The sequence below is a fragment of the Catharus ustulatus genome, chromosome 11, assembly GCF_009819885.2.
Source record: "Catharus ustulatus isolate bCatUst1 chromosome 11, bCatUst1.pri.v2, whole genome shotgun sequence".
NCBI lineage: Eukaryota > Metazoa > Chordata > Aves > Passeriformes > Turdidae > Catharus > Catharus ustulatus.
In genome coordinates, this window is record NC_046231.1 from 18458746 (window position 1) to 18485606 (window position 26861).

At 44.0% G+C, this 26861-nt stretch overlaps 1 protein-coding gene across 2 annotated transcripts in view; it reads left to right on the forward strand.

Moving 5' to 3' along the window:
* Positions 1 to 26861, forward strand: part of WFDC1 (WAP four-disulfide core domain 1) — an 86306-nt gene that overhangs the window by 27342 nt on the left and 32103 nt on the right. The window contains exon 1 of one of the 2 annotated variants that reach the window (XM_033069928.1): positions 8174 to 8240. The exons of the other annotated variant lie outside the window; for it this stretch is intronic. The gene's annotated coding sequence lies outside the window, so the exon portion shown is untranslated. Of the gene's footprint in view, positions 1 to 8173; positions 8241 to 26861 lie in introns of those variants that run through there. 2 annotated transcript variants of the gene reach the window in all.

Sequence of the window (26861 nt, forward strand, 5' to 3'; positions counted from 1 at the left end):
AAGCGCCTCATGGAGCTGCTGCTTCACCCCAGCAGGGACAGGACCCTTGCACAAGGTGCTTTAGAGTCAGAAGGAGGAGTGGGGAGAGCAGGGCATGACCAATAATCCTGAATTAATTGCACCTCAGTGAGCACAGCATGTGTCACACAGCACTGAGGGATCAGCTCAGTCTGTCCCACCTGGGCACTGCAGGGCTGTGTCCCCTCATTCCTGCTCTTCCAAGGTATTTTTCCTATTAAAAAAATCTTTGTTTCAAAAGTAAAATGAACATTCTAACAATATTTTTTTTTCCAGCATTGAAACTATCTGAAGATTTTTGCAATTCTCTCTTTAGTGCCTGAAACAATCTAAAATCTTCTAGAATTGCTTTTCTTTATGATACAGAATTTATGTCAGTATTTCCTGACACTGTTTGTGTCAGAGCAGGGAATCTGGATGGAGAAGTTTGGAGATCCATTGATTTAAAATTCAGCCTTGCTGTGAAGTTTCCTCCCAGCAGCTCTTGTTTAGGAACATGGTTTTTTCATGTACTTAAATTTAAGTCAAACACACCAACAGGATTTCATACGGATGGAGCAGGTGCTTCACAACAGCATTGCCAACACCTGCAGCTAAATCATAAATTAATCTTTGCCAATTTGTTTTATTAAAAAAATATTATGTTCTCCCACTTGTAGCTCCTGCTTGGTTCTGAAAGGTATGTTTACATTTTTAATCTTTTTGTGGTAATGATGAAGTCTTAATGTTGAATTTATTTTTCATTCTTATTTTTATTTCCTGTGGGCTAAAAGTCTTAGAGCCACCAACTTGCTGGACCTGCAATTTAAAGGAGGAGAGGAAAGCACCAAAGAGTGGGGAATGAAATTGAAAATAGTGGATGCTTGGCTTAAATTGTGTATTGCTGCTGTGAAACCTGAAAAAGCAAATATTCTGTATGAGGGAAATGCTGCTCACAGCCTGGGCAGGTGCTCTCACCTCTGGTGTTTTCCTTTATTTAGCAGCAAATGATTCAGGTGAAATATTTTCACACAAATCTACCTCTCATGCAAAGATCTTGAACACCTGGACAGCGAGCTGTGAGACCTCAAAAAGTGGGATTTTATGTGTCAGAACTGGAATTTCTTCACCTGCTTTGCTGTGCAAACTTTTACACAGGAGCTTGTGAACCTGAGAGACACAAATTCACCTTTGAGGGGAAGCATTGCTCGTGGAGGCTGCTAAAACCATCATGTCAGAAATGGATGTCCAATCTTTTCTCTGATTTACCATCATTGGATTGCTTCAGGATCAAATATTGAGTGTTGTGAAGGATTACAGGCTGTCTGTATCTGCTGCAGGACATTATACCTAACAGAGCAAACTGGAAGTGACTCATCACTTGACTTACTCCAGGATGTGTTTGTTCACATATATATTAAATGTTCATATATATTATACATTTTTGAAGTGGATTCTCTGCCTTCATTGTAGCAGAGTAGTTAATTCAAGGCTTAGTGCTCATTTTTTGGGTTTTTTTGGGGCTTTGCTGTGGGTTTGGAAGCAGCCCCTCACTCAGTCACACGCTTTGCTGCATCCAGGTTCCTTTGGAGACTGAATCCTCAGTGAGCAACACACAGATGGCAATTTGTGCCAGCATTCCTGGGTTTATTACTCCTCATTTCAGATGGCTATTTAATTTGTTATCACTTTTGGCTGGAAAACTGGCAGTTAATGTAATCAAACGCCTGCTTTCTGTCAGGCCCCAGGCATTTATTTTCATTACTGGGGTTGCCTCACAGAAAAAAAAAAGAAAAAAAAAACCAAAAAACCAACCTGGAGGGTGGGAGTTGGAGTGAAGCTCTTTGGAGAGCTGTGTGTCCATCTGGTGTGTGAGTTTGGAATAAATAGAGAGGGCCTGGTGTATCTTCAGGAGGTGTGAGAGCAGGATGCTTAATAACAGCCCCAGGGAATGATGCCTGGCTGATCACGAGATGTAACTCAGTTTGAAAGATCTTAAAGGAGGGAAGAGTCCAGGAGGCATGAAAATAAAATGGAAATTTTCACTCTCAGCCCCCTCAGTTGCTCTGGTTGCAATTTTTAGCAGTGTTTCTAATTCCATTCACTGTGTGTTTCTAGAGGATCCTCTCCCCCACAGATTGTCCACCTCTAAATCCTTTTGCAAGAAAGCCTTGTAAAAATAGAGTTAAGCTAGCAGCTAGCTTGTGAATTCCCATGTGAAAGAATCAAAGGAATAAAAGCCAGTTTGCACAACAATCTATTGTTGTGCAAAAATAAGTTGCACCAGCAAGAACAATAAATCTATCCCATGAGAATCAGTGAAGAAGAGATGTAAACAGGAATAGAGAGTTTGATGGACAGGTCAAAAGCCATTTACTGATCAATAAAATTAGTTTCAGTGGATTGTTAACCAGCTGGGTTTCACACGGTGCCTTCTGATATTTCCTGTAAATATGAGCTATGTGAATAAAGAATTGTTTTTTCTGCGTGAAGAACCTGAGTGCTGTCTGTATTTATTGAAATTGGGATTAAAAGTTTGTGGCAAGGAGCAGAGTTCCATCTCCAAGGAGCAGAGTTCCATCTCCAAGGAGCAGAGTTCCACCTCCATGGAGCAGAGTTCCATCTCATGGAGCAGAGTTCCACCTCCATGGAGCAGAGTTCCATCTCATGGAGCAGAGTTCCACCTCTGTGGAGCAGAGTTCCATCTCTTGGAGCAGAGTTCATCTCATGGAGCAGAGTTCCATCTCTATGGAGCAGAGTTCCATCTCCATGGAGCAGAGTTCCATCTCATGGGGCAGAGTTCCATCTCATGGAGCAGAGTTCCACCTCCATGGAGCAGAGTTCCATCTCATGGAGCAGAGTTCCACCTCATGGAGCAGAGTTCCATCTCTATGGAGCAGAGTTCCACCTCCATGAAGCAGAGTTCCATCTCATGGAGCAGAGTTCCATCTCATGGAGCAGAGTTCCACCTCATGGAGCAGAGTTCCATCTCTATGGAGCAGAGTTCCACCTCCATGAAGCAGAGTTCCATCTCATGGAGCAGAGTTCCATCTCATGGAGCAGAGTTCATCTCATGGAGCAGAGTTCCATCTCCAGGGAGCAGAGTTCCATCTCCATGGAGCAGAGTTCCATCTCCATGGAAGGGAGTTCTATCTCCATGGAGCAGAGTTCCACCTCCATGGAGCAGAGTTCCACCTCCAAGGAGCAGAGTTCCATCTCATGGAGCAGAGTTCCATCTCATGGAGCAGAGTTCCAGTTCCACCTCCATGACTCCCTTGGTGGGGAGGAGGATTTGGGTGTGAAGGCACTGCAGCCCTTCCAGCACAGAGCTCAGGGAGCTGGAACCAGGCTGCTTTAAACAGAATCTCTGAAAAATTAGAAGGGAAAAGTTTTCCTTTGCCCACTGATCCCACTGAGCTACAGTGGGACCACAGAAACAGAGGGGAAACACATCTCTGCTACCCCAAAAACCTCTGCACAACTGGTGCCAGCTCTGCATTTTCTCACTCTCTGGCCACAAATCTGGGAGACTGGGCAAGCCAAGCCCAGTGTTGGCACAGGGATCAGGCCATTCTGGGCTGTATTTCCCTGCATTATTGCTGTTTGTTGACATGTTCTCTGTAATTTAAGGACTCTCTGCTTTCCCTGGCAGTAAAGTCAGATGGGTGTCTGGGATTTTCTGCCCTGCACTTGATTATTTCTTCTGTCTCCACAGCAAGAGCCCAATCTGTCACTGGATTATGTACATTGACTTAACAGAGAGATTTTAAGGCTGAAATGAGTGTATGAGAAGTGGCTGCTGAAATCCTAAGGCCCTTAGGTCTGTGAGAGTGAAATATTGGGGGGAGACTGAAAAATAATGATATTCTGCAGCCAGCCAATCTATGGGAGCCAAACAGAAAAGACAAGCAAACAATTCCTTTCTATTTCCATCATGCAAATGTTTTATTTTTAATTCAGTACATAGGTAACAGGGGGGGTTTAAAAGCCCACTAGCCAAGGATTGCCTCTTGGTTGGTTTTCTTTTTTTACAATAGGATGCCCCAATTATATTCTGAAGTCTATTACTGACAAAAGTTGATGATAAAAGAAAATATCAGGATCCAGAATGAATGTTTGTGGCTGAACCAAAATACTGGGGGAAATCTTTGGCCAGACAGCCCTGAAACTGGTGTGTGTTGCTCTTTGCTGCTCTCACCCATGAGTTTTGGGGTTGGTCAGGAAATATTCCTGACTGGGAAGGTCAGGAAATATTATCCATTCTCCAAAGCCATTATATTTATAACAGGATAGCCAGAAGCAGCCAGGAAAAGCTGATAGATCTCTTACAGTTCCTCTCTCATGCAAGCTGACATAAACACACCAATATCTCCACAACTGGGGCTGTGTTTCTTCCTGTTCCCAGTAGGGATTCCCAGTGAGATTTTCTCTTCCCCTTTATCTCAGTGAATGCATCAGCTCCTTCTCAGCCTGACCCACATCACCACATCCTTTGGAAGGGGAGATGTGTCCAATGGCACAGAGGTTTGTGGGCTGGCTCCACAAGCAGAGCCTCTCCAAGAACATTGATTTATTTAGGTGGGAGTGGTGGGAGGCTGAGAGTGACTCCTGGGTGCCACCACGGGACAGCTCTGCTCCATCTCTCAGTCATTCCAGGGAACTTCTTGGGTTTTGGAGGTGGGAATATTCATTAATTTAGGTGGGAGTGGGTGGGAGGCTGTGAGGGATTCTTGGGTGTCACCATGGGACAGCTCCCACTGAGCTCTGCTCCATCTCTCAGTCATTCCAGGGAATTTCTTGGGTTTTGGAAGTGGGAACATTCATTAATTTAGGTGGGAGGTTGTGAGGAATTCTTGGGTGCCACCATGGGACAGCTTCCATTGAGCTCTGCTCCACCTCCCAGCCATTCCAGGGAATTTCTTGGGTTTTGGAGGTGGTTGGCAAGAGCACAGGAGATGGAAAGGGCAAGAGCTCCGCAGCAGATGGTGGCTCCTGCATTGCAGCACACCCAGCAGTTCAGCAAAGCCAAGCTGGGCGCTGATGGAGCAGATGTTTATGGTTCTTTCTCATTTTAAATCACGTTATGGCAATGCAGCAGCTCGTCCATTAGGGATGGTGCTGCAGCAGCAGAGGATGCTGTGTGTGATGGGTGCTTCAGACAGCTCCTCTCAGCTTCTAGGTGGTTCCAGCCCTTCCCAAGCAGGGACTGCCTGCACTCTCTCACCCCTTGCTGCTTCTCCTAATTGTTTATTCCAGCATTTGGTCAAATAACATGGAATGCAAATCACGGGAAAATGCTTTGCTTGGCTTTTTAAAATTAACCAAATGAGTTTTCTTTAAAAATAAAAAAAAATCCACCTAAAAACTCCAACTCTGTCACAAGTCAATGATCAAAGCCCAGAGAGCAGTTTAACTGGATTTAGCTTTGTGGTGCCTGGTGCATCCAGGCCACAAATCTGAAACTCCCAGCAGTCATTAAAACAATGGCAAAACCTGAACCCTTAAACTGAACCACAGAATTTATATATAAATAATATATTTAAATTTATTATCTAAACAGATGGAGTGTTGGTCTGGAAGGTCAAGACATCAAGGGTCCACCTCCAGCAACTTTTGCTGTATTTTTGCCCAAATCCTAGGAATTATCTGTGATGCAGTTTTAAAAATGGGGATAAAAGGGGCTCATTCTACTCAAAGAGTCAATATTTTTTTGAATGTTATTTATACCAAATTAAATCTAGGGAAAGTTGTTAAATCTCTTAATTAAATATTTCCATCAAGTGATATGACATTTTTTGGATTGTCTGGTTTCCTTGGAAACGCATTTTTTTGCAGTCCCTCTCTGTCCATGTGCTCCAGCTGCTGTGGGTTGAGCTCTGAAGCTTTCACAGCAATTCTGGAGGGGCAGGGCAGGGTCAGGCTCTTCTCTGGGGCTGGCAGCAACAACAGGAGGGTCACTGCAGGGACACTGGGCAGGAAGAATGGGCAGGAATTTGTGATAGGAAGGAATTTGTGATGAGCAGGAATGTGTGATGGGAAAAAAATTGTGATGGGCAGGACAGAATGGGCAGGAATTTGTGATGGGAAGGAATTTTTGATGGGCTGGAATTTGTGATGAGCAGGAATTTGTGATTGGCAGGAATTTGTGATGGGCAGGAATTTGTGATTGGCAGGAATTTGTAATGGGAAGGTATAGTCAAGTTTAGTCAAGAAATCACAGAAATGCTTTTGTTTGCAGTTCCAGGAGTCAAACACACTCATATTTCATTAATGCTCCAGTTTCAAACCCCCAAGTTTACACCTCTGACCATCCACTGAGTGGGTGTTTTAAGATGTTTTCTTCTAGAATGGTTGTAAAACAAAGATCCCATTTTCTTTGGATTGGGATTTTAAAGAGTATCAGGATGAGCCAAAAACATTGCAGTCAAAATCAAGACAACTTTTGTCTCTATAAACTTCAAAATTCTTTAAAATAAAACAATGTAGCTGCATTTCCCTTGATTAAACCATGAGAAATATTTAATATTTCATATCAGCCAGCTGCCCTGCACTGCTCCTGCCCTGGTAACACCACACCAAGGTCTAGGAATTCTCTCTCAATACTCCATTTTAATTTGGACACTCTAATCCAGATACCTGAGTGCACAAACCTACTGATCCCTACAGAAATAGTCACCCTGAGAAATTCTTACTTGCAATTAATCGGATTTTTCCTTTAATAAATGACAAATTTTTAAAGGAATTTTAAAATTATATTTTAAGCAGTTATCAGAATAAGAAAATTGGTGGGTTTTTAGAAAGTGATCATGTTTTCATTTCCATACTTCAGGTATCTCCATCTCAAAAATGAGATGCTTCACACAGGAGCAAAACGTTTTCAAATTCAGGAATGGAATCAAGAAATTTGAATTTCTCTTCCTCGAAGAGTTTCAAAGTGTTGACGGATTGTCCTGGTGCACAACATGAAACACTTCCAAAATCTTACAGCTCTTCAGGGAACAGGAAAAATCTTCCCACTCAGTTCTCGTGGCAAGGGAGGTATTTCACACTGAACTTTAAAAACATTGACAGATTTCTTCCTGCAGCCAAAGGAAGGCAGTGAGAGTTTATGTGTTTCAAAGAGAATTGAGATGCTGGCAGACAACATCAATGTCTGTGTGTGTGTCTTCCAAAATGCAGTTGTAGTATGAATCATATCCTGAAGAGTTATATAAGGTTTGGGCTATGAGTAAAAGGTGGGTTTTATTTTTCCCCCAGGGAAAAATTGAATCTGGTGAAAAAAAGAAATATATTATTATTTGAGATTTGATCGTAACAATAACTGAAAAGCTGGAAGCTCTAGAATGAGGAGCCTATTTATCCAAGTTCAGTATATTGTATTTATAAAAGGATAAATATCAGTGGACAGAGGGCCAGTTCAGAGAACAGCTTTTGTGGCCTGAATTTAGAAACCACTCCGTTCTGGTGCTAAAGAAGAAAGGTCCCCTTGGTTATGTAAAAAGAAGAGGGAAGCATCTCAGTGAATAATCCCGAGGGATTACAGAGTGCCAGTGAAAGTCCAGCATTAGCCAGCAGCCAATGGCCTCACATCTGGAACTGGGAGCCCAAAGTCAGCTGGGGGGTGGCACTCATCAAAAATAGATCTGCTGCAGGGCTAAGGTGATTATTGGTGCTGATTTGCAGGATTAGACACGGGCAGCAGTCTGTCAGGCTATTTCTTCACTTGAGCACACAAAAACCTGCAGGGATTCATGGCCAGGGGGAATTTGGGAGGGGAGAGGGCAGAGACACCTTCCCCTGCCCCTCTGGTGCTTGGAGCTGAGCTGAGCTCACAGCCAGACCTGCAGAGATTTGTGTGGCTCAAACGCTGGAGGTGTGAATGATTAAGGTGATCTCCCTGCTGCTGTGAAGTCTTTGCAGCTGGATTTTCATCCAGGTTGTGCAAATTAAGGGAATCTGGATACGTGGGATGGACTGAGAGTGGTGGATGCAATTCACAGGTTTATTTTAGAATAAAGAGAGGACTCCCCACTGTAATCCCCACAGAAATAACAGTGTGCAAACATCTGTATGGGAAACCATTGCTTTTCTTGTTAATAATTCCTCTTTATTCCTATTTTCAGAATTGTTCTGTTTTGCAAGAAAATGCTTAGCAAATATTGCAGCAGAAGAACAGATTTCTGTTCAGGGAGAGGAAAAATAAGCACTTTTTGAGGCTAAACAAGCAGTTTGGATAACCAAAGGTATGTGTTCCTGACAACCCCTTTCCCTTCATTTGCTGAGACAATGACAGAACAAACAATTTAAAATAATTAGCACATTCAGAAGAATTACAAGGTGTGCTGTCTGCCAAAGGGGAAAGTCTCATCCATCAAAGAAATGATTACAGGTAGTTTGCCCAGATCCTGCTCATTCCAACAGGTACCACAATTTCCTCCTAACTCCTGGTTTATGAATTTACTGATGGTGAATGAATATTCTGTTGAATCACCTGAGCACTGTGCTTTCAGCTGGCCATCAGGTTAACTGCTGAGAAATTAGAGCTGGCCCTCAGAAATGCAGATTCATGATCATTTGGTAATTCTTTAACCAACTGCTCCTGCTGAATTGCCATGTGAATTTTGTTTTACCTGAGGCTGTGTCATCCAGAGTTACCATTCAGGCCAAGTAAATTCACTTTCCTAATTAAGTTCTTAATGTTTCCATCTGTGGCTCCAACAAAATATTTCAAGATCCTTTCCCCCTTTGGTTGAGAAACTCTCTCCTGAGAGGGGAGTGTTGCTGAAAAAATCCAATTCTCCCATGCAGACGTGGGTGGATCCACATCTTGGAGCACAGATAATAAAAGAGAAGCCCATAAACCCAGATATTGAAGCCCTGACAGGCAGCAGCACTTCCTAAGCCTAATGGCTGCACCCAGCTCGTGCTTTGGAGACAATCTCACTCAGTGCTTCCCCTGTAAATAATCACAAGATACAATGGATCTGTGGGAATTAAGTTCTTAGGAGGTGGTGATGTCATGCCCACAGATTCAGGGCACTATTCACTTGCTTTTGGGAAACATTTGAGAGTTACATAATATTCCTCAATCCATGTTCTGGATCAGCTTTGTTCCATCAGGCTTTTCCCATTACTTTAATAACTTCTGGCCCCAGCTTCACAAGTTTGGTGGTTTTGTTTTTTGTTTTTTTTTTAAGGTGCCACCATATTTAAAAATAAATTTTAAAAAATAAATAAAACAAAGAAAAAAGCCAGGGAATCCAGCAATTTCTAATTGGTGGTTGTTGCTTGCTCACATGGATATAAATAATAGGGGTTGTTTAACTGAGGGCAGCTTATTTCTTATCTGAGGAAATATTAATGCCTTCCCTGTTATCTAATTCAGCATAATGTAAGGGGATTTAGTGGAGATTAAGAGAGAAAGTGGGAGAAGGATTTATATTCTTTAGGGCCAAGCTGGTGCTCCCAGGAGTTCTGGCATCACTTCCATTAGAAGAGGTGAGTGCTCTCTGAGGAGTTAAAATAATTGGAAGGAGAGGCAAGTTCTTACACTGGAATGAAAAGTCCTGAGGAAAAAAAAAAGAAGCAATTGTTCAAGTTTCAGACTCCCTGCCCTGCTGCTGGAGGGAAACATCTTTGTTCTCAGACCTGGAGCCTGAGGAAAGGCCAGCACCCCAGCAGCATTTAATTTTTACTGCTCTGCTCCTCTGCCCCAGCCTGGCCAGGCAGCGACAGAGCACAGCTCTCTCATAAAATGTTATCAAATCTCTGCAGTGGTGTGTGCATCCTCGGGGTGAGCTCTGTGACACCTCCAGGTGACAGATCCAGCATTCCCCCAGGGAATGCTTTCAGCTCTATGGATGTATATTGCTTTATCCAGGAATAAACTTTGTGGGTAGGTGGGGAGCTGTTTCAGAAGTCTGTTCCTGCTAGCCCTGAATGATTTGATGTGATTGAATCCCCAAATTTCCCACTGCAGTCAGGAATGCTCTGTACCAGAGTGCCTCTTTCCAGTGGCAACATGAAATATTTGAATAACATTTGCTCCTCAGCTTGGAGCCCAAAGCACCACCTTGTTTCCTGAAGGTCACACATTTCCACGAGCATTTTGGAGAAGTGAGACAAATCTATTCATTGCAAACTTGCTCTTGATAGGTAATTCCTAAGCAGGGAAAGGCTTATGCAAAGTCAACCACTGTTCTGAGCTTTTATGAGATTCCAGCTGATGCCAATAATGGATTCAAGTAAATTTTGTGGGAGCCAACAGTGGCAAAAGTTTTCTTCAGCACCTCAGCTCCTGTGTAAAGTGCAAGGTTGATTTTTTCCCTGTGGAGGTGACATTGGTAGATATGCACAGTTGTACCTTGATGAGGATGAAAATGGGATCCCTCCAGGGCAGTGTGAAGGCTCCAGACTATTTATGTCATTTGATCTCACAGTTCTGCTGAATGTGATAGCTCACTGTGGTGCTAACTGAGCAAAGGCAGCTCAGAAACTCAATATTTCCAGGCTGTGTAGTGAAACAAATCCCACCTTTCCACTCAAAGGAGGCTTGAAGGGCAGAACAACATTAAAATGTGGATTTGAGCCAAGGAAAGTCACATCTGCAGTCATCCTCCTTCACCCTGTGAGTGTGGAAATCTGTGTCTGTCCTTCCTGGGACTGCAGCAAACTCCTGGCCACGGTCTGGCCAGGATCCTGGACATCTGCTCTTTGGAGCAGGTTGGAGGTAATTCCATCCAGATCATTGGGTTTTACAGCCTGCTCACTTTTATTGCTTGTTATTCCAAGCAAAAGGAGTAATCCTCTGGGAAGGCAAAGAGAAAAAAGCCCTGGAGATAATAACATAGCTGTAACCATGCTGTCCAGTCATCTGCATGCACAAATGGAAACCCTTGGTGAAAGTGAAGGTTCTCTGGGCAGCTCAATCCTGACAGTGATCCCATAATCCACGTTACAGCCACTGCCTTCCCCTCCTCACCAGGCTGGAGTCAGGATGATTTCTTCCAAATGTTAATGGAAACCAGGGAGCACTTACTCAGGGAAGCAGATGGAAATAAAATCCATATTTCCAGCCATTATTGCAGCTCAGGTCTGGCTTGGGGTTTATGTCACAGCATTTTGTCGAGCCCAGCTTCCAGGCTTTGTTCTTTCCTGACTTGGAATATTGGAGGAGTTTGAGATGGCCAAGAAAAGTTTTGCCTAGAAAATCAAAGAAACAGCTTCCTATGGAATTCTCAAATATGAACAAACTTGTTCTGTTTGAGGGGCATTTTTCCCAAGAAATAGAAAAATTACAGCCACATCTCTGAACTTCTTTTCATCACCCCATGTGTGCAACTTTTTTGCTGAGCTTCTCTCATGAGCAATTTTCAAACCAGCCATGCCTCCCCACTCTGCTGTCATTTATCCACCCCCAGCCCTTGGACATTCCTGGATTCTCACCAGAATCCTTTTCCTGGAACAGCCACTGCTGGATCTCCCATGGAAAGCTCCTCTGGGTGTGTGTTTGTGCATTTTCAGCAGCTCAGGGACAGAAAATTCAGTTTGTAATGCCTGGAGCTGCTCAGGGGAGAGCTCTGCCTGGCCCAGTGAATGCAGTGGGAACTCAGAGCTGTGATAAATGAATATACAGCTCACAAATACACATCAGGGCTCAGCCCAGGAAGTGCTGGGACACACTGAGCACACTCCTGTGCATTAACCTGCTCCAAGAGGTGCTTCCCTTTTTGCCTCATTTCCTCCTGGTTTGTTTTCCATCTGATGTCGTGTTCTGGAGTGATTTGTGCTTCATTTGCAAACCTTCTCTGAAATACCATGTGTGAGTTAATCAGGATTGCCTCTAATCTGAAATGGGACCCCTAAATCAGGCCCCCATGTCAGGAGCTTTCCTCACCAGCACCTCACTCCAGTCATCCCTCACCCACTCATGTCTGGGGACGCTGAGTTTAATTGTGTTATTCCTGGCAAAGAAGGAGAAAAAAAGCAGAAGAAAACTAGTTCTAACAATCCTATTTGTGAATTATAACTGTACACTCTAATCTAATCATGTTTCTCTTTCCCCAGATGTGGAGAATTTTAAGAGTGCCTCATTACTGACCACTAATTAAATCTGCTGTGAGAGAAATGTTGGGTGAAATCCTGCCAGCTTGGAGCTGCTGGCAGAGCTCCCACTGACTTCAGTGGCACTCAAGTGTTGCTTTTTGGGTTCTGGTCTAATCAGAAGATGATCATTGTAATTATATATTATCTGGTAACATCTGGGATCTCCAATTAAATCTCAGGCCTCATGGCACTGGGCAAGTAAAGAGGTTTATTTGGGTTTTAGGTCATTCATCATGAGTCAAATCCTGACAAGTGCCTGCCTGTGACCAAATGATTTTTTTTTTTCCTGGGGGCCCACAGCCCCCTTTGAAGCCAGAGTGTTTCAAGAGTGTGTGTTTGGGTCTGGAAGGATTATCAGTGGCAAACAAGGAGCACTCAGGGGTTGGTGCAGGAGCCTGGGGAGGGCTGGCTGGAGCTGCAGGTGAGGGTTACCCACACACAGAGATGTGGCAGCACTGGGGCTCAGGCAGGAGGGACCCACAACAACCCCCCCAGCACAGCAGCAAGGACTGGAGGGTCTGCCTGGAATGGCTGAGATGTGAAAATCCAGAGGAAAAATCCCCTCTCATGGATCTGTGGTGTTTACAGCTGGGGCCTGGCTTGGTGGTGACTTTCCTAATTCCTCCCTAAAGCTCATTTAAATTCCTCTCTGGTTTGTTTTTCCCTTCCCCGTGGCACTCCTTGATCTATGTAGTTCAATTAAAAGGCAGCATGAGGGCAGTGTCTACAAGAATTTGTTTATTTGCACACTTTGCCTCTAAATGCTCTGCTTCTACAGCAGCATATCTTCCACTTCTTTTTATTCCCCTCTCCTCCAAGCTGCTAAAACTTTTAAAACTGCAGTGTGTGTTAACAAATCCCTTCCTGTTGCTATAAACTGAATTTCCCATTTGTGACCACTCACCTGACGTGTCAGGCGAACAGGGCAGGCTCAGATTTGGTTTCCTGATTTCCCTCTTTGCTCACAGGAGCACTGCAATGAAAGGAGACTTTTCTGGCTGGGCTTTACCCCTGGCTTTCAGCAGCACTTTTGTGCTAGGTACCTTCCTGTTCAATCTGTAAGGTTAATTGTGGATGAAAAAGGAAATAATTCAGTCTCTGTCACTGGGGATGCTGCAAATCAACACCTCCCACCAGCAGGTGTCTGACAATTAATAAATAAATACTTTATTTTATGTAAGCTCTTTCTGAAGAGCTCTTCCCCTGCTTAGAGCACACCATGATTTTTTTTCTGGAAATGCTTTAAATATCAAGCAGTGCTTGTTTACATCAGCAGCTGAAGAGTGTGTGTGCCCTTAACCTGCAGTGCTAATTACAAACCTGTTCAGTAATTCCTTTTACATTTGTACTGACTTTGTGTCTCTGAAGAAGGATTTGAAGGTGAAGGGGCTCGAAGCTCTCAGCTGTGGAACATCAGGGCACAAAGCAGCACAGTCCTTTCATTTCAGCTGGGGCTGCTCTGTGGGAAAGGGCTGCTCTGGAAATTCATCCTAAGTAGTTTTTAATGATGTTGTGTTAGTACTGTGGCTGTACTTCTTCAGGTTACCACTGAAGGATGTTTCTTTTAACCTAGGGGAGATTTCTGGGAGAAAGTTCTTTGTCCTAAGCTGTTCACACACCCAGCTGGAGTTTACAGGACTCTGTGCAGTGTTTTCTGCTCCCAGGTGGTAAAAATACATCAGTATCAGGGTATGCACTTAGAGAGAATGCCATAGAAATATAAAATAGCCCTTTGCCTTTCATCTGTGCCATTCTCTGCAGTTTCTGTGTGCAGGGACAAATCTCAGTCAGGGTGTGTCAGGGGAATGGGAGAGGCATAGCAAAGCCCTGAGCTGGTGTGGATCAGGAGAGGAACACAGCCTGGAGAGCTGAGCTGTGCCCCAGGGGCTGCTCAGGGCCCTTCCCCACTCCACTGCCAATTCACCTTTCAGAGCAGAGGCTCTCCCTGATCTCAGTTTACTCATCCAGATATTCCACAACTCATTCCATGGACGAGTGTGTTCAGCCAGCAAAGACTCTCCATCTTCTTCCTCCCACCAAAAAATCATCATGTGCATGAACACTGCAGTATCTCAGCTTAAAAAGCTCTTTATTTCAACTGGGACAGCTGAATTCTTTAAAAATGTCAAAACCACCCTTGAATGTCTCAGCATTGTGTGATTCTAGAGTGGGTCTGACCCCCACCCAGTTCCAGTTTGCAGTGCCATGCTGTGCTCTCAGATCCTTCAGCTCTGGATGTTTCTGTTGTGACATTTTCTGTGCCATAAAAACACTCACACTTTCAAGTTAAATCAACAGTTGTGGCAGAATGGGTACCAGAATTGCAGTCAGATCCTCAATTGCCTTTAAAGGAAGGGAAAATGCTGTGTGACATTTGAGGATGACACTAACAGCATCACTAAAATAAATTAAATGAATGTTATCTCTTTTTCTGAGTGGCTTTTAGAGACTTTATAATGCTTTTTGGATTGCTGCTGCTGAGTAGCATTAACAAAGCACCACACATCTATTTCCATGTAATTCATCTTTTGCAATATTTGATAGTCCTGGAGTAATGGAAGAGCCATTCCACACTGGAAATGGAAGAAATGGAGCGTCAGAAGAGAGAGGATGCTATCAAAAAAGAAAGCAAACAAATCTCTGAAATTAGAAAATGTGAGTTTTCAGCCTTCAGTACCTTCTCAAACAGAACTGATAATGCCATGTGGGGTTACAGGAGCTTTACCCACGGCTGTTAAGCTGCAAAGAGCTTGTGTAAATAGATTTAATTTCCAAACACAATCAGACCTCACTGGAAATGAGCACTTCTCTCTGTATTCATCCTCAAATGGCAAATTGCTTAAGAAAGTTTGAGCTCTGACTTGTAAGACTCCACAACTTTGAGATTTACACTTGCACAAAGCAGACCAGGTTTTGAGTTTACAGTGGGGATCTCAGGGAGTCAGGGTTTGTCCTGAACTTTGTGTGACTACCTAGGGCACTCTGGAAGAAAGGGAAAACTCTGTGTTTTGACTTCTGAGGAGGATTAAAAGCTCGAGGTGACATAAATCACAGATAAACGTTTTGAGGAGGAGTTTGGCTCTCCAGATGTGCTGCTCTCAGTTTGCAGGGGCAGAGGTAAAGAATTTCAGTGCCCACCTTTGACTAAAAGGTTCACAAGCCCTTGCCCTTGGCCATTTGTCACACCATGACCTCAGGAAGGGGTCCCAGGGATGGTTCAGGCCGTGTTTGTGCCTGTCTGGATGTGTTTTTCATGTGTTCAACAACAACACAACCAGGAGCTCAAAGCCAGAGTGCCAAGACCCTTTTTCAGCTCTAATCCAAACTGCAGTGGTTGCTCTCACCCATTTTCTGTATTATCTTATAAAAGAACAGTTTTCAGCTTTTGATGAGGTCTCAGGAGCCCTGGATGAAGCCCCAGTGAAGGAACAATTCCCCCCAAAGCAAAGGAGTCCCCCAGAGGAGCCTGCCTGTGGAATCACTGCACTGCAATTAGCTCTGCACAATCCTTCTGGGAGGAATTACAGGACCCTACTTGCAGCATCTGTCAAAATAATTGCTCCTCTCAGTGATTTTTATCCCTCCACTCCTTGTTTTAAATATATTCATTAATTAAGTGGCTCAGCTCATTTCAGAGTGGCCCTGAACTGAGATGAGCAGTACATTTTCCTCACTATCCTGGGAGCAGATTGCTGGGAGCTCCAGCACACTGAAACCCTTTTGTCACTCACCCTCTCAGAGCCTTCCTGTGCCTGCTCTGATCATGGAGACAGTGCTGGGAAGGGAAAGGATGTTATTTTTGAGCTGTAGGTGGCAGGTGACACCAGAGGGCTGAAGTTGCACAGGTGTGTCCAGGTGTGTGGTTTTCATTCTGGAGTCAGGGGTGTGCTGCTTTGGGCTGGGACAGAGTTCAGCCTCATGGGGTGTGGTCTGGATTTGTGCTGGAAGCTGTTGATGATTCAGGGATGTTTTGGTTAAGCTGAGCTTAAAGCCAAGGCCAATTCTGCTCCTCCAGCCACCCTGGCAGTGAGGAGAGTGGTGGGGCACAGGGCAGGGACACAGCCAGCACAGCTGACCAAGGGATTATTTATTTATTATTTATGTATGATTTATTTATTTATTTATTTTTATTATTTATTTTTATTTTTTTTAATTTATTTATTATTTATTCAAGGTGAGAATGAGGAGGGTGAGGGTGCAGAGCTCTTGCTCCAGCTGTGGGCACACAGGGCAGGTCAGGGGACCTGCAAACATCACTTCTCTGCATTTTTTATTTATTATTAATGTACTATTTATTTATTTATTTATTTATTTATTTATTTATTTATATTATTTATCTTTAATTTTATTTATTTATTTATTTATTTACTTGTTTATTATTTATTATTCAAGGGGAGGGTGAGGAGGGGAGGGTGCAGAGCTCTTGCTCCAGCTGTGGGCACACAGGGCAGGACAGGGGACCTGCAAACATGACTTCTTTGTATTTTTTATTTATTATTTATGTACTATTTATTTATATTATTTATTTATTTGTTTATTTATTTGTTTGTTTATTATTTATTCAAGGGGAGGGTGAGGAGGGGAGTGTGCAGAGCTCTTGCTCCAGCTGTGGGCACACAGGGCAGGACAGGGGACCTGCAAACATCACTTCTCTGTATTTTTAATTTATTATTTATGTACTATTTATTTATTTATTTATTTTTATTCTTTATTTTTAATTTTATCTATTTATTTATTATTTATTCAAGGGGAGGGTGAGGAGGAGAGGGTGCAGAGCTCTTGCTCCAGATGTGGGCACATAGGGCAGGCAGGACAGGGGCCCTGCAAACATCACTTCTCTGTATTTTTTTATTATTTATGTACTATTTATTTTTTATTTTATTTATTTATTTATTTTTTATTTATTCAAGGGGAGGGTGAGGAGGGGAGCGTGCAGAGCTCTTGCTCCAGATGTGGGCACACAGGGCAGGACAGGGGACCTGCAAATATCACTTCTCTGCGTTTTTTATTTATTATTTATGTACTATTTATTTATTTTTATTATTTATTTTAAATTTTATTTATTTATTTATTATTTATTCAAGGGGAGGGTGAGGAGGGGAGCGTGCAGAGCTCTTGCTCCAGATGTGGGCACACAGGGCAGGACAGGGGCCCTGCAAACATCACTTCTCTCTGATGAAATTCTTCCTGGGCTGCTCCTGCAGCATCTCTGCTGAACTCACTGCCAGGGAAATGCAGATGAGCCAAACTGGAATCATCTGCAGAGGAGCAGTAGCTGAGGGGTATTTTAATGCAGCAGTTCTAATGGCTTCCCATTTCCTGCTAGGGAAATGTGTAACTAATTAAGTCAATGACATTCATTTAACTCAAACAATAAAACGTGCTCGTGTCATCAGAGGTATTTACTGAACACACATTTTCCTGGAGGGAGAAGGGAAGAGTTTGCAAACAAAATGCTAAAATATGTGTTTATCTCCTTTGTGAATTCCAGGTGAAGCTGTTGTCAAGACAATGAGGACCTGAGGCATTAATTAATAATTTTAAATTATTAATTAATATAGGAAATAATACTTGTTTTAAGGTTAAAACCCATATTTAAAGCTAGTCAGGGGAATAAGTCCCGTACTTCCAGCAGCAGTGTAAGTGTTTGTTTGCTTGTCCTGTGTCTCTCTTGTGCCACAGAAGAGCTCCCAGTGTGCTGCAGGCAGCAGAGCTGTGCTCTAAGGAAGGAACCTGGAACCTTTTCCTGCCATGACATTTCATGTGAGGGCTGAATGCAAAATTACAGCAAAAAAAAAAACCCCAAAAACCTGTAGCACAAAGTTTAGAAACCTCAGAATAAACAGCCTTAATGGTCATCTCCCAGCACTGCAAGCCAAGTGTGCCAAGGATTTGGCTCCTCCACTTGGCTGCTGGCCCACATCCCAAAGCTCAGTCCAGCAAAGCCCTGCCTGTCCCTGCTCAGTGCCAGGGCACTCTGAGCACCAGTTTTGCTCACTCTGCCCACTCAGCCTCTGTGCTGGGCACTGCCTCATTTCTGTCTGAATCTGTTGTGTCGAATTGGAGATTATCCCAAGTATCACAACAGAGCCCAAATCTGACAGTTCAGCTGAGCACTGGAGTAATGAGTTAAATAATGCACCTTGGAAAAGTTAATCCTCAAAAATCCCTTGGACATATCTTGTTTTCCAGGTCAAAGCAGAGCTATATTTAACCTTTCAGAGGAATTCAGGAATTTGGGGATGGGGGGACAAAGAGAGGACTCAGCAGTTATTCTGTGGGCTGCACAACCTCATCTCATGGTGCAAAACAAACTTGCTAATGCTGTGGAAGTGCCACAAAAATTGGATTTTGCTCCTCTCCTCGCAGATCTTGTCTCAGCAGGTGACAGCCAGGCACAGAAATAAAATAAAGCCCCATATCAAAGAGATATTAAATCCTGCTGCCAACAATTGGCTTCATTTTTCTAGTTATTGATTGCTGTCACAGCCCTGTCTGGGGAAGGCTGCAGAGTCCTGGTTTATGACAGCCCACAGAAACAAGGCAGCTTCAAATCCTTGCTCTGGGAACTGTTCTGCCACTTAAACTCTCCCACAAACTCTGCTGTTTTATTCCTTGGCCCAGGAAGGCACAAAGTTTTGTCTGTCCCCTCTGGGACCAGGAGGGAGCTGATGGAAGCTCAGAGCTCTGGCTGGGACCCCTGTGTGCCAGGAGCTCTGCAGCACATCAGAACCCTCAAAAACAGCTTTATTTTCCTTTTTCCATTTCAACAGCAACCTCAGAGAGCCACACAAACCCCCATCCCTCTGAACTGTTCTGTACTCTAAATGCCATATCAATGCTGTGAATACAAAAGCCATCCTCTCCAGTCTGGAATAATTTCTGCCTACCCATTTCCCCCAGAAGGCTAAAAGAATGAATTTTCTCCAAGGAGGTGAAAGAAGCTGGCAGCAAACCACTCAGGCCAGCAGTTGGAGGAGTTTTGGGGGTTTGTCTGAAACAGGACAGCACCAGAATTCCTGCATTCCCCTCTCCCTTCTCCCAGCCAACAGGCAGGATCTCCACCAAATGCAGGGCGTCCATCCCATACTGAAGCCCCATTCACAGTTTCTTTACTTTTGCTCATTTTCCCCATCTCTTTCACACATGGGGACTCAGGCCAGCCCAGCGTGCAGCGCTGCCTTTGATCTGTGCACCAGAAAATCTGTATCAAGTCAGCTGCACATTTCTAAGCAGATTAAATTTGCCCTTGTGGTTCATCTGAAGCCTGACAGATCTCCTTTGTGCGCTTTGAGGTCCAAGATCCCAAACCACCAAAACCCTACAGCCCATCTGGAAGTTTGAACATACGAGGCCTCCTTCAATGGGACTTATTTAAAGTGTTTAAAACTTTCTGCAGCCAAAATCCTCTTTTTGTACAGCTTTTAGACCCTTACCAGTGACCTTCCCCTGAAGATTACTGAAGTATCCTCATGTGGAAGGTGTGACAGGAGTGTAGTGTAATCTACTCCCCTGTGTAAGGATTTCTCAGTTTCCATCCCAACAAATGAATATTTTCCACCCTCCTCTTCTCCTGGAAAGAGGAGTGCATAAAATTTGGGGGAATTCGTAATGCAATTTGGGGTTTTTTGGAAGATGGCTTTGGAAAAGTGGAAAATACCTTCAGGTGGAGAGGTGGTGTTTGGTGTTTGGGGTGTGATGGAGATGCAAGGCCTAAGGTAAGATATTAGTTTGAAAAATAAGCCAATAATTTTTGAGGAAATCCTAAGAAATTGTGTGTGTGAGTATCCCCTCTTTGGCTCATTTGCTCTTTCTCAACCCACGTTCAAAGGGAAGTGTGCCCCAGGCACTGGAGGTGTGGAAAAGTGCCAGGACCTGAGGGAAAAGCTGTCCAGGGTTGGAATGATGTGGGACTTGTGCTTGCAGAGAAAACAGCCTGCTCTTCCCAACAGTACAGTAATTTCATGATTATAAGCCGCACTTCCAGGTGCCAGCAACTTTTCATTCTTTGTCCATACATAAGCCGCACCTGATTATAAGCCACACATTACAATACAGAGTGTGATAAAAGGTATCTGTTCTATCACCATCTGTAGAGGGTGGGGCAGTGATCCTTATCTCCACGGGAGATATTCTGCTAATGGGCATCCATTGAAACCAGGCAGGGCAGTGTTCTTTATCTTTTCACACCCCATCCTTCCTCCAGCCAGTCATTTTCTGCTCATGGCCATTGAGTCCCACTGTGGCACTGATAAAATTACTGCATCCCATTGGGAGTTGCTCCAGCCAGGGGGAAGAGCCCAACATTTCTTACCAAGATAAAAACAGAGGTTTTGGGACACTAAGGGAGCCCCTTTCTCCACTGGACTCCAGAGGAAAACCGGATTTCTCCACATCCCCACTGGAGCTCCGGAGGGAAACTGCACCTTGTACAGGAGCACTGCTCCAACTGAGCCACATCTGTCACTGCAGGAGGATGCAGCCACCATGGAATGGGACTGCTGCCAACACCCTGCCTGACGGGTGTCAGGCTGTACTCTGACTGTGTCAGGGTTTGGAGTTTGTTCTTTGTAGTGCTGTATTTCTATTTTAATTTCCCTAGAAAAGAACTGTTATTCCTAATTCCCATATTTTTACCTGAAAACCCCTTGATTTCAAAATTATAATAATTTGGAGGGAGGGGGTTTACATTCTCCATTTCAAAGAGAGGCTCCTGCCTTTCTCAGCAGACACCTGTCCTCCAAACTAAAACAGCAACTTTTCCTTCTTTGTCCATATATAAGCCACACCTGATTATAAGCCGCACTTCGGGTTCGGACCAAAATTTTAGTCAAAATGGTGCAGCTTATAATTGTGAAATTACTGTAACTGCAGAAAGTCCATTTGGGGGATCTGACATCCACCCCAGGTTCCAGGAAGCAGTTTCACCACAAAGACAACTTTGAGAGATGTAAAAACTCTGAACCAACTCCAACTCAGCTCCCTGCTCTGAGGAAAAACAGAAATGCAGTGTTCTCACTTCTTCTCAAGTGCCAAACAAAGCTGAAAGGTTGTCATGCCTGGGGAAATTGATATATTGGTACTTTTTAAGACAAATGCCTTTTTTGGGTGGCTATATTTAGCCCAAAATGTCCTGGGAGCTATATTAGAGGGAAATAGCCCTGTGAGGTCAGGAGCCAAGCACAGAAGGAACAAGGCTCCCAAGAATTCCTCTGGATGGAGCACATCCTCCCTCATCAATGGAAATATTCCCATTTTGGTGCAAATCATTTGTCTGCTAAATTACAAATGTCAAGGTAAAATGTAGTGAAAGGAGTGGGAACAAGGGGAAACTGTGCCCAGTTTTCCTCTCCTTTTTCACCTTTAGCCTTTTTGAAAGGCAAAAGTATTTTCCGAAATATGCTCCTTGGGAATAAGCTGCATTCTATTTATGGTTTCTAACAAGATTCTAAGCTACTGATACCCTTGATTTGTGTGTTTAATTTGGGTTTTTTGCAAGAAAAACAGAGAGCAGTTGCTTGTGTGAACCTGAAATGTATTGCAAACATCCCAGTTCTTGACCAGGGAAGTTCAGGGAAATACTTTATCTGAAAAGTGAATTGCTCCTTTGAATCTTTTCAATCTGCCAGCTACAAAAATATATATAGAAAAGAAAAGAAAATAAAGGAAATTCAAATTAGAAACAACAAATCTTTTTTTGATTCAAAAAGAATCTAAACTGAAAGGGGAAGAATCTTGGCTGGTGTTTTAGGGTTTTTTTTGTGGGATCTGCAGCTTGGAAAACTGAGGGAGAGAATGTCAAGGGGAAATCTCTGATTTAGGTCCTGGGGCTGAGGGGATAAAAGGATCTCCCTGCTCACATGAAGTGGGGAATGAGCAGGGATTTTATATCATGTTGTTGAGTGCAAAGTGACTTTAATGGCTGGAGTGGGACAGCCCAGAGGGTGACACTGCCACAGAGCCTTCAACAGCGACCCCAGCCTGAACTCCCAACCCCAGGATGTCCAAACCTCCTTCTCCTCCTCCTCCTCTTCTTCCTCCTCCTCTTCTTTCTCCTCCTCCTCCCCCTCCTCCTCCTCCTCCTCTTCTTTTTCTTCTTTTTCTTCTTTTTCTTCTTTTTCTTCTTCTCCTCTTCTTTTTCTTCTTTTTCTTCTTTTTCTTCTTTTCTTCTTCTTCTTCGTCTTCTTCTTCTTTGTCTTCTTCTTCTTCTTCTTCCTCTTCCTTTTCCTCCTCCTCCTCCTCTTCTTTTTCATCTTTTTCTTCTTTTTCTTCTTCTCCTCTTCTTCTTCTTCTTCTTCTTCTTCTTCTTCTTCTTCTTCTTCTTCTTCTTCTTCTTCGTCTTCTTCTTCTTCTTCTTCTTCTTCTTCTTCTTCTTCTACTTCCTCTTCTTCTTCCTCTTCCTTTTCCTCCTCCTCCTCCTCCTCCTCCTCCTCCTCCTCCTCCTCCTCCTCCTCCTCTCCTGCCTCCCCACTGCCCCATTTCCCCCCTGCACAGCTCTCAGTGGCTCCTGGAGCTCTGAGGAATCAGATTTGTGTTTGCTGCCATCAGGACCACGCTGGGTATTTCATCTCCAACCCATAAAAGTTGCAGCCTGTGCTTCTAAAATATTCTTCCAAAGTATGGAGCCGTGGCTGCAGCACATGGCTGGGGAGGAAGGGAGGCAGCTTGCCATGTTTTTCCCATCCTTGCTCATAAATAGCCTTTGCTTTGATGTTTCAGATGACCTTAGCATCCATCAACAGTTGCAGCCCTCAACAGCTCATTCAGCGAGCTGATGTTTGTAAATAAAGTGGAGATTTTAATCCACGGTAGCAAAAGGTCAGTTGGAAAGGGAGGATGATTTACCCATGGGTCTGTCTGCTCTGCCACAGGACTGGGCTGTAAAAGTCACAAATCAGAAAAAAATTGATTTAATTGGATAGTGAAATATCAAGGTAGCAATGGCAGGGGGGAACTTCTGTCAATTTGAGTTCTCTTTTTAGTAAAGCATCTTTTGTGAACCACTCCCATGGCCTCTATTCACAGACTCCTGACTCTCTGGGAGCACTGCTCCTTCCCCAGCATCTCTGCCATCCCCGCTCCCTCTGACCTCCATGTGGGAGCTCTGACATCCCATTCCTCCTCACTGATTCCCTGCCAGAGGTGGAGGTCATGGCAGGGGCCCCAGGGGGAGAGGTGCTCCCAGCAGCTGCCTTTCCTTGCCCTGAACCACAAGCTCCTTTGCTGACAGCTTTTTAGCTTTTGTGATCTCTGGAATTCATCATTTTCAGCACAAAAAAAAAAAAAAAAAAAAAAAAAAAAAAAAAAATCCCCAACATCTGTGCAAGGAAATGTCCTTGGTAGCTCAGCACCCGAGGGCTGTGTGCACACAACCACAGCAAGAAACACAGAACTTTCCTCCAGCTCTAGCTCTGCTGACAGGAAAGGGAAACCTCCCATAAATTACAGTTGTGCTTTTAAAAGTTTGTGAGCAAACAGCCACGAATCTCCTTTGTTCTTCACAAGGGGCAGTTTGTGCAGGATTGAGGGCAGTGCTTGGGCAATGCCACAGCTGTGGGGCAAGCTGGCATCTCCCTGAAAACAAATATGGTGAGGAAAAGGGAAGGGGCAAAGCAGATTGCTTGAGAAAGAGCCTGGAGTTTGCAAGATGTGAGTGAGCAGTGAGCCTGGTGCTTTGCTGGCAGATTCACAAAGTTTGGATTGCTGGTGACTGGTGAAGCAGCACTGGGCTCCCTGTGCTGCCACATCTGACCTCAGCCCCAAAGCTTTTACACCAGTGATGTCTCCTCCACTCTGGGAGAACACAGTGTCCCAAATCCAGTGCAGCTGCTGCAGGAGGAACCCAGCAGTGCCCTGGTGTTTTTTTCCTCCTTATCTTTTAGAAACCATTGCACTGCTGGTTGGGAATGGTGAGCCACACTCCTGCCAGCATGGGAAGCGTGGGATGGGGGGAAAAATCCACAACACCTGCCTGCAAGGATGTGGAACACATCCCTGGAGTTCCCTTCTCTGTCAGGGCAGAAAATGCCCCAGCACTGGCTGCAAAGCCCATTGCAAAAATACCATTATTTTAAGCAGTGGTTATTTCATTAGCGTGGTAAAAGAGATTGTGGCCATTTAAAGGAGCAGGATAGAGTCTGTAATATAATTAGATGATCCTGAAAAAGCAAGAGTGGAATTCAATCACTGGGCAATCCACATGCACTTCCTGAAGGTAATCAATCCCGGTGTCAAAGGAAGCCCATTGTTCTCAGCCCCCAGGGTCTCCTGCTCCCACAATGTACAAAGGGCTTTCTTGTCAAGACCAACAAATCTACTTCCCCAGCTTAGCCAGAGATAAGAAAACAATGTCTGGACTATCCAGACAATTTGTCTATCTTTAGGCACGTTGCTTTTCCCTCTCTAAGTTTCACTGTTTCCCTCCTTGGGCCATTGTTAATACTTTCCCTGGGGTAACTCTTTACACAATGTGAAACTGAAAATCACTGGAGGTCATTTTGCACTTGGAACAAGACATTGAAAGCAGTGTTCACATCCCAAACTGGCTCACACACAATAGGCAAAAACTTATTCAAAATATAAACCAGCTTCCAAGCCCCTCCTTTGGTGGCCCTAATTTAGAATTAGACTTTTTATTGTCCCTTGCCACCTGTGTACTGTGAGATTTGATTTGTAAACACAGCCCCAGGAACTCAGCATTCATTCATTAATTCTACCAAGAATGTTCTGTTTTGTAACCGGAAAATTGAATTACTTACTGCTTAATTTTAGTACTTTCCACCTTTTGTCTAGGAAATTGAATTATTCTGGTGAGTTTTCCTTCTCCAGTCTATAATAACTCCCACATATACACCACACTTCTGTGTTATAATCCATGCAGCATCCTTCCAGCAGGTGAAATTCCATCTGAAGCATCCCTGGCCAAGCTGGTTGAGCTTCATGGAGGCACACACTTGGTGTTCACATCCCCCAGGGCCCCCACAAAACAGAGACACTGACTCAATTCTGGCTTCACCCCTGTCCCTCTAGGAAATGGAATTATTCTGGTGAGTTTTCCTTCTCCAGTGTGTAATAACTCCCACATTTTCTCTTAAACTGCATTTTATGCACACCCAGCAGTAGGGCTGAAGTTGTTTTCTCCCAGTGGAGCAATTCCCTCTGGTGATGGCACATCCACAGGGAGTGGGTGCACGGCTCTCCAATGCCCAGAGCAATGAGATATAATTGAATTATTACAATATCTTGGCTGGATTTGGCTCCAGTTTATGTGAAATCTTGGGCATTCAGCAGGCCAGCAGTTAAAATAATTTTTTATCATGTGCTTGTCCAGGGAACCCACAGAACATCACTAAGTCAAGATTTCTCTGCTTCAAGATTCCATCTAAAGCACCCCTGGCCGAGCTGGTTGAGCTTTACAGGAGGTAGAGGGATGAGAACAGAATTGAGTCTTTCTTTTGTGGGAGCCCTGGGGGATGTGAAAACCAAGTGTGTGCCTCTACCAGCTTGGCCAGGGATGCTTTAGATGGAATTTCACCTGCTGGAAGGACGCTGCATGGATTTGAACACATGGTTAAAGGGTGGTGTATATGTGGGAGTTATTACAGACTGGAGAAGGAAAACTCACCAGAATAATTCCATTTCCTAGAGGTACAGGGGTGAGGCCAGAATTGAGTCAGTGTCTCTGTTTTGTGGGGGCTCAGACAAGCTGGGGGATGTGAAAATGAAGTTTGTGCCTCCATGAAGCTGCCATTAGCTAATGGCTCTCGATTGCAACCGATGCAGCCTCATAAAGAGAAAAACTTTCCCTCAGAGTCACATCCCGGCAGCCCAGCGGGCAGGGGAGATTAAGGGCATTTCCCCAAGGCTTCCCAGTGGAATCAATGCTTGCTAATCTTTAGAAAATTACACTAACAAGCTCCAGGCACGAACTGCAGGAGCCCTGCACACCAGCCCCTGAAATCACGCACAGCCCATTAAGGTATCAGGGATTTAATGAAGCAGAAAATCTCTCCTCAGCAGAGGCCAGAGGATGCTGCAAGGCTCCCACCTCTCCTGAGCTGCTCTGCTGGCACACCCTGACAGCAAAAATGCTGATCCAGACCCAGGTCCTCACAGGTATGTGGGCTTTGAGGTCCTTGAAGGGATGGTCAGCAGCTCCTGAGAATTCCTGAACTCAGAAATCCCCAAACTGCAGCTCAAGGAAAGCTGCTGGTGTTGGGCTATAGGGGTGTGCAGTGTATTTTCAGGAAATTTCCTTTTTTCTACCCTTTCAAACCACCAGGCAGATCTAGGAGGTGCAGCTGGCCAAAACACAATTGCTAGAGAGGTAGATTACTTCAAAATGAATGAAATCTTGCTACAACCTCCATTAAAAAAAAAAGGCTTTTTTTTCCCTATTAGTCATAAAATCTGGTTATTTCCTGAGCAATGTTGAAATTTGCCTGATGATTATGAGATATATTGCCTGCTTTCTACTCTGCTTCCTATTGGGCAGTCTGCAAGGTTCCCTAATCTCTAAAAGAAATAAGCATCTGTTTCCTTCATGGCCTATGCCTGATTTAAAGCAATTATACTCCTATTATACTCCTACACAAAAAAAATCCTAGGGAAAATAGGAACAACTGATTTTTATTTTTTTTTTTCCCTCAAGAGATATTTTAACTTGTGCTCCATATCACTGATGTGTCCTTGCAGAATCTGCAGCCAAGGAACTCCTCCCTTCAAAGATCTCCCATCCTGATACATCAGCAGCCTGAGCA